Source organism: Lepisma saccharinum, chromosome 17 (genome assembly GCF_977018435.1).
Source record: "Lepisma saccharinum chromosome 17, izLepSacc3.1, whole genome shotgun sequence".
Lineage (NCBI taxonomy): Eukaryota > Metazoa > Arthropoda > Insecta > Zygentoma > Lepismatidae > Lepisma > Lepisma saccharinum.
In genome coordinates this window covers 32812681-32824839 of record NC_139245.1, presented here as the reverse complement: position 1 = coordinate 32824839, position 12159 = coordinate 32812681, and the positions used below count along the sequence as shown (strand labels likewise).

The window sequence follows — 12159 nt, the reverse complement described above, 5'->3', positions numbered from 1 at the left end:
TTGCAAGGTAATACTCATGGACCCCACACTGGCCGCGGTGGCTCAGTCGGTAACGCGTCTGACTACCATGCTCAAGGTCCCGGGTTCGATCCCCGGCCGGTTCAAATCCGGGAACTTTTCTAACGGTGGAAGCGGCCCCGGCGCCTACCCAGCGTCGAATAACATGGGTACCTGGGGGAAACCCTGGGGGGTAAAGGCGGTCAGGGGCGTGATGCTGATCACATCACCCCCACTCACGACCGGATCAAGAAAGTGTGGGGCGTTACCCCCACACCCTCTATACGCCTTCATGGCGTGGTGCTATGCACAGGGGAACACTTTACCTTTTACCTTTTTTACCCCACTTACTTATGCTAAGGAATATAGAATCCGGTGTAGGTCAAGTTGAGAGTGGTTGAGAAATGCAGTAATGTGAGCTGCCCGTTCATTGTATTGTTTCAAAGCTTGAGTAGTTCTCGCGTTACCTTACATAAAATAAATAAATAAATATATACATATATATATTAAAAATGTGCGGGTTTTCATAGATATATTTCTATTCTAGGAAAACGGAATATCTGTTGAAAGTACGGTATGGGACAGTTCGAATGAAACATCTATAGGTCTGCTACAAAAAAAAAATCGTCTGCTACATCCTGCATGGTATTCAAATCAAAATATTTAGGTAGTAGGTACGTATATAATGATGACACCTGTGTGATTCAAGAGATTATGAATTTACGTGATTGGAGATGTTCAATACACATTCGTTTTCAATACACATTTACATTTAATTCTTGTGTTCAAGAAAGTAGAAATTAAAGAAGTATTGTTTATAAATTGAATGAATTTATGCATTATCATGGTCATTGAAATTTGTATATCGTGGAGTTACATGTCGCATCTCCCTCTAACTTGGTACGTTCACTGTAAAATCTTGGACGATTTGTGCTATTTTTGGAAGCGTATTTAAATCCAATCAGTGCTTTAAGGTGGAAATTGTAGGTAGAGAATGTTTGCTTGAACTTTGGGGATAACTGAAAGTATACTTACGGTGAGTCACATAATTATTCGGACAGATAAGATTTCTGAATATTTACTGACGTAGTCGTGATATAATACGATGATAAATGTTTAATATTTATTTAACAAACAAAACACAATATGAGCACACTGTTAATTATCTTCAATTATATTTAATATAATATATTAGTAGAATATTTTCATTAAACAAAACAAACATTTTTTGTAGGTTAAACAAAATTATTCGGACACATGGAAGGAGAAACAGGAAAACACGCTTCAAAATCTTCTTCTTCTTCTTCTTTTCCCTTATGCCCACTTAGGCGTCGGGTCACGCTTCAAAATCAACGAACAGAAATGTCAGTATCTGGTAGGCATCCCTTTCATTCTTAACACCTCGGATAAACGATTTGGCATACTTTCTACCAATTTTCTGGTGTACACTGGCGATATGTTGGCCCATTCATGTTGAAGTCTCTCCTTGAGGTCTGCCTTCGAGGTTATAGGTGTTTTCCTCACTTCTTTTTCCAACTTACACCAGAGGTGCTCAATGACGTTCAAGTCTGGAGACTGCGGTGGAGGATGGAGCACTTTTGGGCAGTTGTACAATAACCATTTTTGTACTACGCGGGAAGTGTGCTTCGGGTCATTATCTTGATAAAACATAAAGTTACAAAGAATGCCCATCATTTCAGCACTAGTCTTTAGATTTGACTTCAGAATGTCAAGGTAACAGTACCTGCCCATTGTCTGTTCGATGAAAGCCAATTTACCAACGCCTTGGGCCGACATGCAGCCCCAAACCATTACGTGACCACCCCCATGCTTCACTGTTGCTTGCAAATTTTTCCCTCGGAGCTCCTCATTTGGTTTACGCCACACTGTTACCCTCCCATCTGACTCACAAATATTGAATTTACTCTCGTCAGTGAAAATTACCCGATTCCACCATGTCTGATCCTTTCCTAAGTGTTCCTTTGCGAACACCAGTCTTTTTGTCCTGTTTGGCTTACTTACAAATAGCTTTCTCCTAGCTACACGGCCATGATAGTTTGCCCTTCCGAGCACTCTTCGTATAGTTTCAGGATGACTATGCTTTCCACACTCCTCAACTACCTCAGCACGCACCATTGGAGCACTCATCTTTGGTTTTTTTTTAATTTTCCTCACGATTACTGTCTCTTCTCTGGGGGAAAAAATTCTTGGTCTCCCTGTATGACCGTGGGACTCGATCCTGTCTTCATCTTTAAATCGCTTAATAATATCTGCAACTGTACTTTTTTTCATTTTCAACATTGAGGCAATTGCACGGTAAGTTTTACCCTTAGCGTGGTGCCATATCACTAACTGACGTTGTTCAAATGAACTTTCCTTTCCTCTTCGCCCCATTTCTACATAGAAAATGTTTTATATCACAACTTTGTTAAACAAAACTCGATCGTAATTGCTATAGAAACCTACAGGAAACCAGAGTTAATATATATGAACAGAGTATCAATCAATCCGTAAATCGAAATTGTCACTGTATCGCAAACTTACGTTAACATTTACTATGTGTCCGAATAATTTTGTGGCACTATTTTTGCAACGGTAGGGATTCATCCTTCGTTATATTGTTGCTGATGTTCTTTTTTTAACTTTTTATCGTCCAATTTTGTGCTAAACATGACATTTTTTAAACGAAAATCAACTTCAAAGCTGTACACAGATTTCACTCCCTTCCCGCTCTTAAACGTTAGAAATTTACTGTGTGTCCGAATAATTATGTGACTCACTGTATGTAAAAATAAAATCTAACTTGGAGCACTGATAATAATTTATACTTTATGGTGAAATGCATCTGACATGCTGTTTTTGAACATGGTTAAGAAAAATAACATTCATTGTATTCATAGTAGTTGGTGCAACAATTTAAATTACCACAAGGGATTTTAATTCTGAAGTCTTTATTTCATTCTGTAAATTTGGTAGTGTGGTACATGACTGTCAAACATGATAGGCTAAAGTTCCAGTTATTTAATTCCGAACTAATGATTCTACAAACACATTTTTTTTACATGGTTTGATTTCTATTTACGTCTGGTAACGTACGCTTCAGAGGATTAGTGATTATGGTACTTGTTTACTATCCTTCGGACAGATTTCGTACATAGCCCCACGAACCATTTCCAGTAAGGTTAGGTTAGGTAGGGCCACGCATAGGTTACAATAGTTAAAAATTGGTTTCGAAAAAAATATTCGTAGCCCCACACACCATTCTTGCTTAGCCCCACGAACCATTGACGCATAGCCCCACAGGTGTCCGAAGGATAGTAAACATGGTAACACTTTACTATACCAGAGACGGATTTCTTCAAGTTTACAGGAGAAAGTACTTACACAAATCATTATCTGTAGTGTTGTTGATGTTCGGGAATGTAGTTTTGATCCATTTTAATGCGAATGCATGTGGTTTTCTACGAAAATCTATTTCCGATGTGCTATTGCTGCTGCCGCCATGATGTTGTCCGTATATGCTAAATTGAACGAAAGGAGTGCTAATGGAACCTAACCTAACAGGCCTAACCTAACCTAGTAGGAATACCTCGTCCCCGTGATGGTTCGTGGGGCTATCGTGAATTTTTGGGCTAACGTCAATGGTTTTTGGGGCTACCCGTGGATGGTTTGTGGGAAATAAGGAACAACAGTAAGTACTTGTTAATGTAAGAAATAGACATTATATTCGTTATAAATTCATTATTTCACCTAAAGAAATGTTCCGCAATGCAGAAGAGTACGTTAGCAATGTAAAAAATTGTGAAATAAATCATTGATAGGTGTCTCCGGTATAGTAAAGTAGTACTGTAAACATTTACCGTGATTATTTACTGCATGTTTTCTGAAGAATGTTTTTCCCCTTCTGTATAGTCCTATGTGATTATTTGTTTGTAAGCAGCCATTGGTTTATTTACGTCCTGTATATGTACAGCTGCTGCCATTTACTTCAATTGTGTGAGATGCAAAGGGTTATTGTGTTCGTAAATGCTTTTGTTGTTTGGATAGGCAGCTCAGGTTTAGGACCATTAGCATTAATAAAACATTTCTAAATGCTTTCATTCTTAGGTTAGATGAGTCAAATTTTTAGGGCTCTTAGCATTATAATAATGTTGCTAAATGCTTCCAACACCTGACCACATAATATATAGTCTCGAGCTTCACATGAAAATCTGCCAGAAATAAATCCCCAAGAAGACTAAACCAAGAATGTCTGCTTGCTGCATGGATGCTTGTGTAAGCTGTAAGCTATTCTTCAAATTATAATTCTCTACTTTTACTTGTATGTACGAATTGCTTGCATTGTAGAATTATTTCTTTTTTGTGTGGTTTTTATAAAAACCGTAAACTACAAGAAAAACAATAATTTCTCAGTATATAATGCTTAGTGAAGCTTTTAACTGTGCTAGTTAGCTTCCTTCATGATCGTTTCCAGTATTGGGTCATTCCATGTCAAATAAACAAGGCCATCAACCTTTCATTTTTTGATTCATTTGGAATTTGGCATACTGGAAGGGCTACCTGAAGTAGGAAAATATGCAAACTTGCAGATCTATATCTTTTGTATTTTCAAAATTACAGAGGTGCAGAATGTGCGATTTTGGCCATTTTTTTTTCAACAACTTCTTAACTTTAGATTGCAATATTTTGGCAACCTATAGAAATGATTCAAATGGTAATGGAAAGTTGTTGAAAGCCTTTTTCATATGAGATGTTGCATGTCTGTGTCAGGTTGAAAAATAATCAATGGTGATGTAAAGAAAATGTTCGTAGCCATTTTCTCATATTTTTTTTTTAAAGTATGTCATACATACACTATTGCTGAATATCTGTACGAAATTTTAAAATGGGATCCAGAAATATGTTAGATTTATGTTAGGATGAAAAGAGATTACAAGGATAGGTTAGGTAATGCATGATAACATGTTTCGATAGACAAATTCCTATAATTCAGAAGTGTAAGTTTAACAGAAATGAAATACATTATTGTTTGAATTAACATACATGAAGGAAGCTGATGTTTACATTCTCAGTTATTAGAAATACAGGGTGATTTAAAAAGTTCAGTTGCATAGGCAACTCCTGGCCTCCCCGATGGCATAGTGGTAGTGTTGTCATCTTGTAATCAAGGGGTCTCAGGTTCGATACCCAGTGGAGGCACATAGTGGTTCGGATCCCACTTTAAAACCATAAGTCCAGTCCTGATTAGCCTTTCTGTACATAAAGTGGACTTAAGACACCAACCCAATCAATCAAACCATAGCCAACTCTGTTATTAGTGCACATAGTGAAAAATGGAAAGAGGAGAAAGTTGGAAATATCTAACTCTTTAGCCATCTTAAACCCAAAGGTTTATGGCTACAGCAACTCAAACCTTCCATCTGTTCCTAACATGGGCAAGATCAATCCAATCTTTTCCATTCTTACAGATTTCCTTAAGGTCCATCTCAACATTATCCCTCCATCTTCGTCTTGGCCTTTATACAAGTCTCTTACCATCAGGTTTCCTATCAAGAATCCTGTAAACTACTCTTTCCTCTCCCGTTCAGATTGTACGAGCCTCATTGGTAGGGGAAAATGCCATACGCTTGTCCCAGAATACTGTATGCCATTGCAATAGCATACAGTACTGGTTAAATTAAGAATTGATGATGACAATTACAGGCCAATAAGCAAGAAATTAATAAATAATTCACACATTCTGCAACTTAGTATATTTTTCTACCTCAGGTAGCCCTTTCAAATGAATAAAATGTGTGAGGTTGAAAAGTGCCTCTTCATTGGTTGATTTCACATGAAATGGCCCTATTCTCAAGCATTTCCTAATACTCCTTTCTAACTAGCGAAAAATCGTTAAATATTCATTTTTTTCTACGTTTAACCATAATACCCTTGCATGATTTTTAGGGTACTAATCAACAATAGCTGAAAGTACCTGTAGCAGTACCTTAGAAATTACAAGAGTGATAAAATCAAAATTTGGTGGACTGATAGATCTACCAAACAATAGCAGCTCAACACAACAAAAATCAACTTGATCAACAGTAGCCTGTCAATATCTTGTAAACTAGCAAATTCGAAGATCTAAAGAGTTTCTACAAATTTGGTTGACATGACCAACTGTCAGCGTCCCACAATTGGCAGAAGTGGGGTACGGTTGGTGGACTACTATGTGATCCTCCCAGCTAGATCCAAGGGATCCACTTACCAACGACAGGTGCGGTTCTCCATTCATATTGGGGGTTAGGCGTAGAGCTGACAACTCTGCACTGTAAAAAGACATGTCAAGAAACAGCAATATGAGGCCATGGATGTTCCCAAGGTAAAATTGTCTCCCATTCGGATCTCCGGGCAGGGACTACTTTGGGAGGTCCCTGGACAAAGGATAAGATCTACATTAGGAATAAGGATATTAAATTAGGCACGTGGAATGTTCTGACCCTTTACCGACCTGGGGCATTTCAGTGCACAGTTAATGAGGTAGTTAAGTATAAATTAGATGCAGTAGCTGTCCAGGAAGTTAGGTGACCAGGAGAAGGGAATTGTAAAACTAAAAATTATACTTTTTTCTATGGTGGTACTGAAAATCATAATTTTGGAACAGGCTTCTTTATAAATAATAGAATTATTTCTGCTCTTAAAACAGTAGAATTTATTAATGATAGGATATTATATGCAGTTTTACAGGGTAGGTGGGGTAAAATTATTTTAATAAACATTCATGCACCAACAGGAGATAAAGATGATAATACTAAAGATGGTTTTTATGCAGAGTTAGAACAGGTCTTTGATAAATTTTCCCAGTATGATATGAAAATTCTGTTAGGTGACTGTAATGCACAGATTGGCAAAGAAGAGACATTTAAACCCACGATTGGTAAAGAAAGTCTTCATGAATTAAGTAATGATAATGGTATAAGATTAATTACTTTTGCGACCTCAAAGAATTTAATTGTGAAAAGTACCATAAATATACCTGGTCTTTTCCAGATGGTAAAACTCATAATCAGATAGGTCATATTCTCATTGATAAGAGAAGGCATACTAGTATAATTGACGTTCGTTCTTATAGAGGTGCTGACTGTGCCAGGGACCATTATTTATTTATTTATTTATTTAATAGAAGATTCCAAATACAGTGTTAGCCATTTTACATTGGAACGAATTTATAGAACATAGGCTAGAAATTATAACATAACACAATAAAGATAATAACGTAGAAAAATTACATGTGGTTAAGAGACTTACATACTTTTAGTTAACTTTCTTCTAAAACGGTCCACATTTTCAAAAATGTCTATTTGGCTTCCAAGATTATTATATTCGCTGGGCAGTCCATGGAACAGAGAGCGCTGGATGAGGCACAATCTTGGCTTCTGAGAAGCAAAAAGTTGAGTGCTTCGTGTTGAGCAGGCAGGCACATGGAAGTGAATTTCCTGAAGAAGGCAGTCACTTCTGATGTTGCCATTCAGTATTTTATGTAGAAATATATGGTCATCCAGTCTATGTCTCTCTTGAGGAGTTTGGATATTTAACATTTGCAGGAGGATGGACTTTTGCAAGTGTTTTGTGGACAGAATTCGGTGTCGAACAATGGCCAGGAAGAAATTTAGGATGGAATTTAGTCTATCTGAATTTGAGGGGCATGCCATAGACCAGATTGGAGAACAGTATTCAATTTTAGGTAACACAAAAGATTTGTAAAAGGTGCTGAGGGCAGTCAAGTTGTTTATTTCGGTGAAACTATAGAGAAGACCCAGCATATGCATTGAACCCTTTGTGACTGCAGAGATGTGCTCAGAAAAGGAAAGTTTCTTGTCAAATATGACGCCCAGGTCCTTTTGTGCGGCAGCTCTTTGAACACAATTATTTCTTATGAAATATTTAGTATTATAGTAGACTCACGATTAACCGAGGCTCCTGGTTAACCAAGGGAGTGGTTGGAAAACATCGTGCTTCATAATGCAACCCCCTGTTTGTTTATGGAGTCTAGTCACCATTGGCACTGCACGTGTTAGTTACATTGTCAGTGTATCCGATTGTTATGGTGGTGTTTAAGTCTGTGTAGGCCTATTCTAAGCGGAAAAAGTAATCTTCTCATTTATGTTGTACTAGTAATAAATAATTACTATACAGTTTTAAGCGTTGTTTCATCATTTACGACCTATTAGCACATTATCTCACTATTATCCGAGTTTTTCCATATCCTAGGTAATCTTGGTCCCAATTAGCTCGGATAATCACGAGTCTACTGTAAATGTGTTTTTCTTTAAGGTGAAGGTCATCATGGTTGAGGGTTGAGTTTTAAGTTCCATAATTCACACCACTTTATTAGAGAATCTAAATTATTTTGCAGAAGTGTCATGCCACTGAAATTGGAGATTTTACTATATATTTTGCGATCGTCAGCGAACAAGAGAAGGTTTTTGCATGAATCGGAAAGATATTCTGGAAGATCATCAAGGTACAGGATGAAGAGAAGAGGTCCAAGAACACTGCCTTGAGGTACACCAGAAGATACAGATTGATAAGAAGAAGAGGTTCCGGAAAGAACAACTTTTTGTTGTCTGTTTTGGAGGTAGTGCTTGAGCAGACAGAGAAAGTTTCCATGAATATTGAATCAGTGGAATAATTTATGAAGCAGGAAATTGTGGTTTATAGAGTCAAAAGCTTTCGAAAAATCCATATATACTACATCCAGTTGAGAATTTACAGATATAGAGTTGATAGCGTCAGATAAGAAAATGCTCAAGTTGGTTAAGCAGGAGCTGCCTGGTAAGAAGCCATGCTGTGCTGTATTTATATATGGAGAGGTAAATTTGTAGAGTCGGTCCTTTATTATCTTTCCACAGACGATAGAAAGTGGTGAAAGAAGGGAAATAGGCCTATAAGAAGAAACAGCACACTTGTCTCCAGATTTATATAATGGTACCACATTAGCATTTTTCCATGAATCTGGAAATGTACCCTCATTGAAGCATCTGTTTAATAAAATAGAAAAGGGAATAGTGAGAGAAGAAGCAGCATTTTTTAGGAAAATAGAAGGGATTTTATCAGGACCATTGGTGTGATTTTGAGGCATTGAAGATAGGATGTATTGTACTTCTTCTGGAGATGTTGAGAGAGACGTTAGAGAGTGACAGCAAACTGGATGGAGGTTGGGAAGGGATGTAGGCGGTGTATTCGAGGTTGTATTTATGGAGAAAAAAAGAGTTAAAAATATTAGCTTTGTCAGGGCCCTCTGCGCATACTGAGTCATGTTTTACTTTCAAAGGTATTCGGGAATTTTGCCTCCTTGAGTTGATTAGTGACCAAAAACATTTGAGATTTGATTTGATATTGTTTGTGATAGCACCGATGTATTTTCTGTATTTGCAAACAACATCCTCTGCAGTAGAGATGGCCAGATCCGAAATCTGGATCCGGTTGGTTCCGGATCCTAAAATTTTTCGGATCCAGTACTTTCAGATCCGGATCCGTTTTGCCATCCTACATGCGCTTCTTTGGAAAGTAAGAATGTGTTTATAACATATTGTTACCTGCTAATATACATATATATATAATATACATACATACACATATATATATAGTGTGTGTGTGTGCGCGTGCGAGATTTGTAATTAATTAATACACTTACAAGGGAGGTCTAAGTCTCCCCCTCCGATTTCAATGAAACTTGACAAGTGTATAGAGGGACCCAAAGGAAGAAATACGTGTTTTTGTGTTTCAGCTATAAAATAAACTGTTTTAGGGGGCAAAACCCCCCTCAAAGGTCAAGATGAAGACAAATTGACGCGGGGATCTGACCCCTGTGTGCCACTCCGATTTCCATGAAATTTGGCAGGTGTATGGAGGGGCCCAAAGGAAGAAGTACGTGTTTTTGTGTTTCAGCTAAAAAACGGTTTTAGGAGGCAAACCCCCCCCCTCAAATGTCAAGATGAGGAGAAATTGAAGTGGGGATCTGACCCCGAAACCACGTAAGTATGGCATAGGAAGAAACAGGAGGCATAGGGCCTCTCTATACACCTGTCAAATTTCATGGAAATCGGAGGGGGACACAGGGGTCAGATGATTCCCACGTCAATTTGTCCTCATCTTGACATTTGAGGCGGGTTTTGCCCCCTAAAACAGTTTTTTTAACCAAAACAAAAAAACACGTATTTCTTCCTTTGGGCCCCTCTATACACCTGCCAAGTTTCATGGAAATCGGAGGGTGACACAGGGGTCAAATCCCCACTTCAATTTGTCCTCATCTTGACATTTGAGTGGGTTTTGCCGTGTAAAACCGTTTTTTAGCTGAAACAAAAAAAACACGTATAATCAAAGTGTCCATCAGCTATTCATTGATTTCAAAAAAGCATATGATTCAGTCAAAAGAGATAAATTATATAATATATTAGTCAACTAGAATACCTAAGAAGCTTGTTAATATGATAAAAGTATGCACCAGTGAAACAGAAAGTAAAATTCGTGTGGGTATTAATGTGTCTGACAAATTTACAATTTATGATGGGTTAAAACAAGGAGATGCATTATCTCCATTGCTCTTTAATTTTGCCTTAGAATATGCTGTTAGGAAGGTAAAAGAAACTAACGAAGGACTAAAATTAAATGGTGTGACTCAGTTGTTAGCCTATGCAGATGATGTATACTTATTAGGGGATGATATAAATACAATTAAGAATAATGATAAAATATTTTTCAAAGCAACTAAAGAGATAGGTTTGGAAGTTAGCAAAGAGAAAACTAAATATATGCTTACAGGTCGAAACCAAGTGTTAGGTAATAATCAAAATCTAATTATTGATAACTCGTTTGAACCGGTTTCTAAATTCAAGTACTTAGCAGTAATACTAACAAATAAAAATGATATTAAAGAGGAAATAAAAAGCAGGCTTAATTCAGGAAATGCATGTTACTTTTCTCTTCATAAACTTTTGTTTTCTCGTTTAATATCTAAGAAACTAAAATTTAAATATACAAAACAGTAATTTTGCCTGTATTATTATATGGATGCGAAACTTGGTCCCTTACATTGAAAGAGGAACATAAATTGAGAGTATTTGAAAATAAGCTCCTTAGGAAAATCTTTGGACCTAAAAGGGATGAGGAGACAGGTGAGTGGAGAAGGTTACATAATTTAGAACTACATAATTTGTATTCATGTCCAGATATTATTAGAATAATTAAATCAAGAAGATTTAGGTGGGCAGGCCATGTGGCACAAATGGGAGAGGAAAGAAGAGTTTGCAGGATTCTTGTTGGGAAACCTGATGGTAAGAGACCTGTAGGAATATGGAGGGATAACGTTGAGATGGACCTAAAGGAAATCGGTAGGGATGGAAAAGAGTACATATATATTTCTCAGGATAGGGACAGATGAAAGGCCTGTGTTGCTGCAGCCATGAACCTTCGGGTTTAAGAAGTCTAGAGAGTTAGTTAGTTAGTTGACCAACTGTCTGTCGGGAGCTAACTATTCACACATTTTTAATGTTTTGACACCCATTTTAATGTTTTGACACCCCCAAAGTGATTCAAACTATAAAGATGAAATTTGGTGGGTTCAAATAACTGTGAATTCTGTGCATGATGCGGTCTCCACCATCTATGCCAGGCAATCCATCTGCTTGTTGTAGTCATGTAGTCAAAAATCAAACCCAATTAATTTCTGAGATACTACTAATTATAGAAAAATGAAATTAAGTGGAGGCAAATATCTACCTAATACTAACCAAACATGATATAGAGGACCTTGATTGCATTGGTTGTCGTCAGTGGTGGTCAAGCGATCAGAAGTCAACAGATGTCATATATTTAACCTTCAGTAACTTCGATAAAGCTACAAATGTCACATCACATCACAACATTATACAAAGGATTAACTTTTTTCTAGAAAAATTTACACATTGGTCAGTTAGTTTGTTCGTTCATGTCAGCAATCAACCAGTTTATATCTGTTGCCGGCCCCCGTGGCAGAGTGGCACATCGCCCTATGAATCCCTGGGTTCGAATCCCAGGTAGGGCATGGATGTTTGTGAGTGTCTATTCATCATATCATCACTCATCCCCATCTTTGCAAATTAGCCAAAAGTGGCACAAAAATGAAGTAATATAAAGCAAATC

At 37.3% G+C, this 12159-nt stretch overlaps 1 protein-coding gene across 2 annotated transcripts in view; it reads left to right on the top strand.

The window, feature by feature from the left end:
- The first annotated feature begins 578 nt into the window (after nucleotides 1-578).
- The window catches only part of Amacr (Alpha-methylacyl-CoA racemase), a 31645-nt gene continuing 20064 nt past the window's right edge, over nucleotides 579-12159 (top strand). The window contains exon 1 of one of the 2 annotated variants that reach the window (XM_083139289.1): nucleotides 579-664. The gene's annotated coding sequence lies outside the window, so the exon portion shown is untranslated. Of the gene's footprint in view, nucleotides 672-12159 lie in introns of both variants that reach the window. The other variant, XM_083139291.1, reaches the window with a different exon arrangement.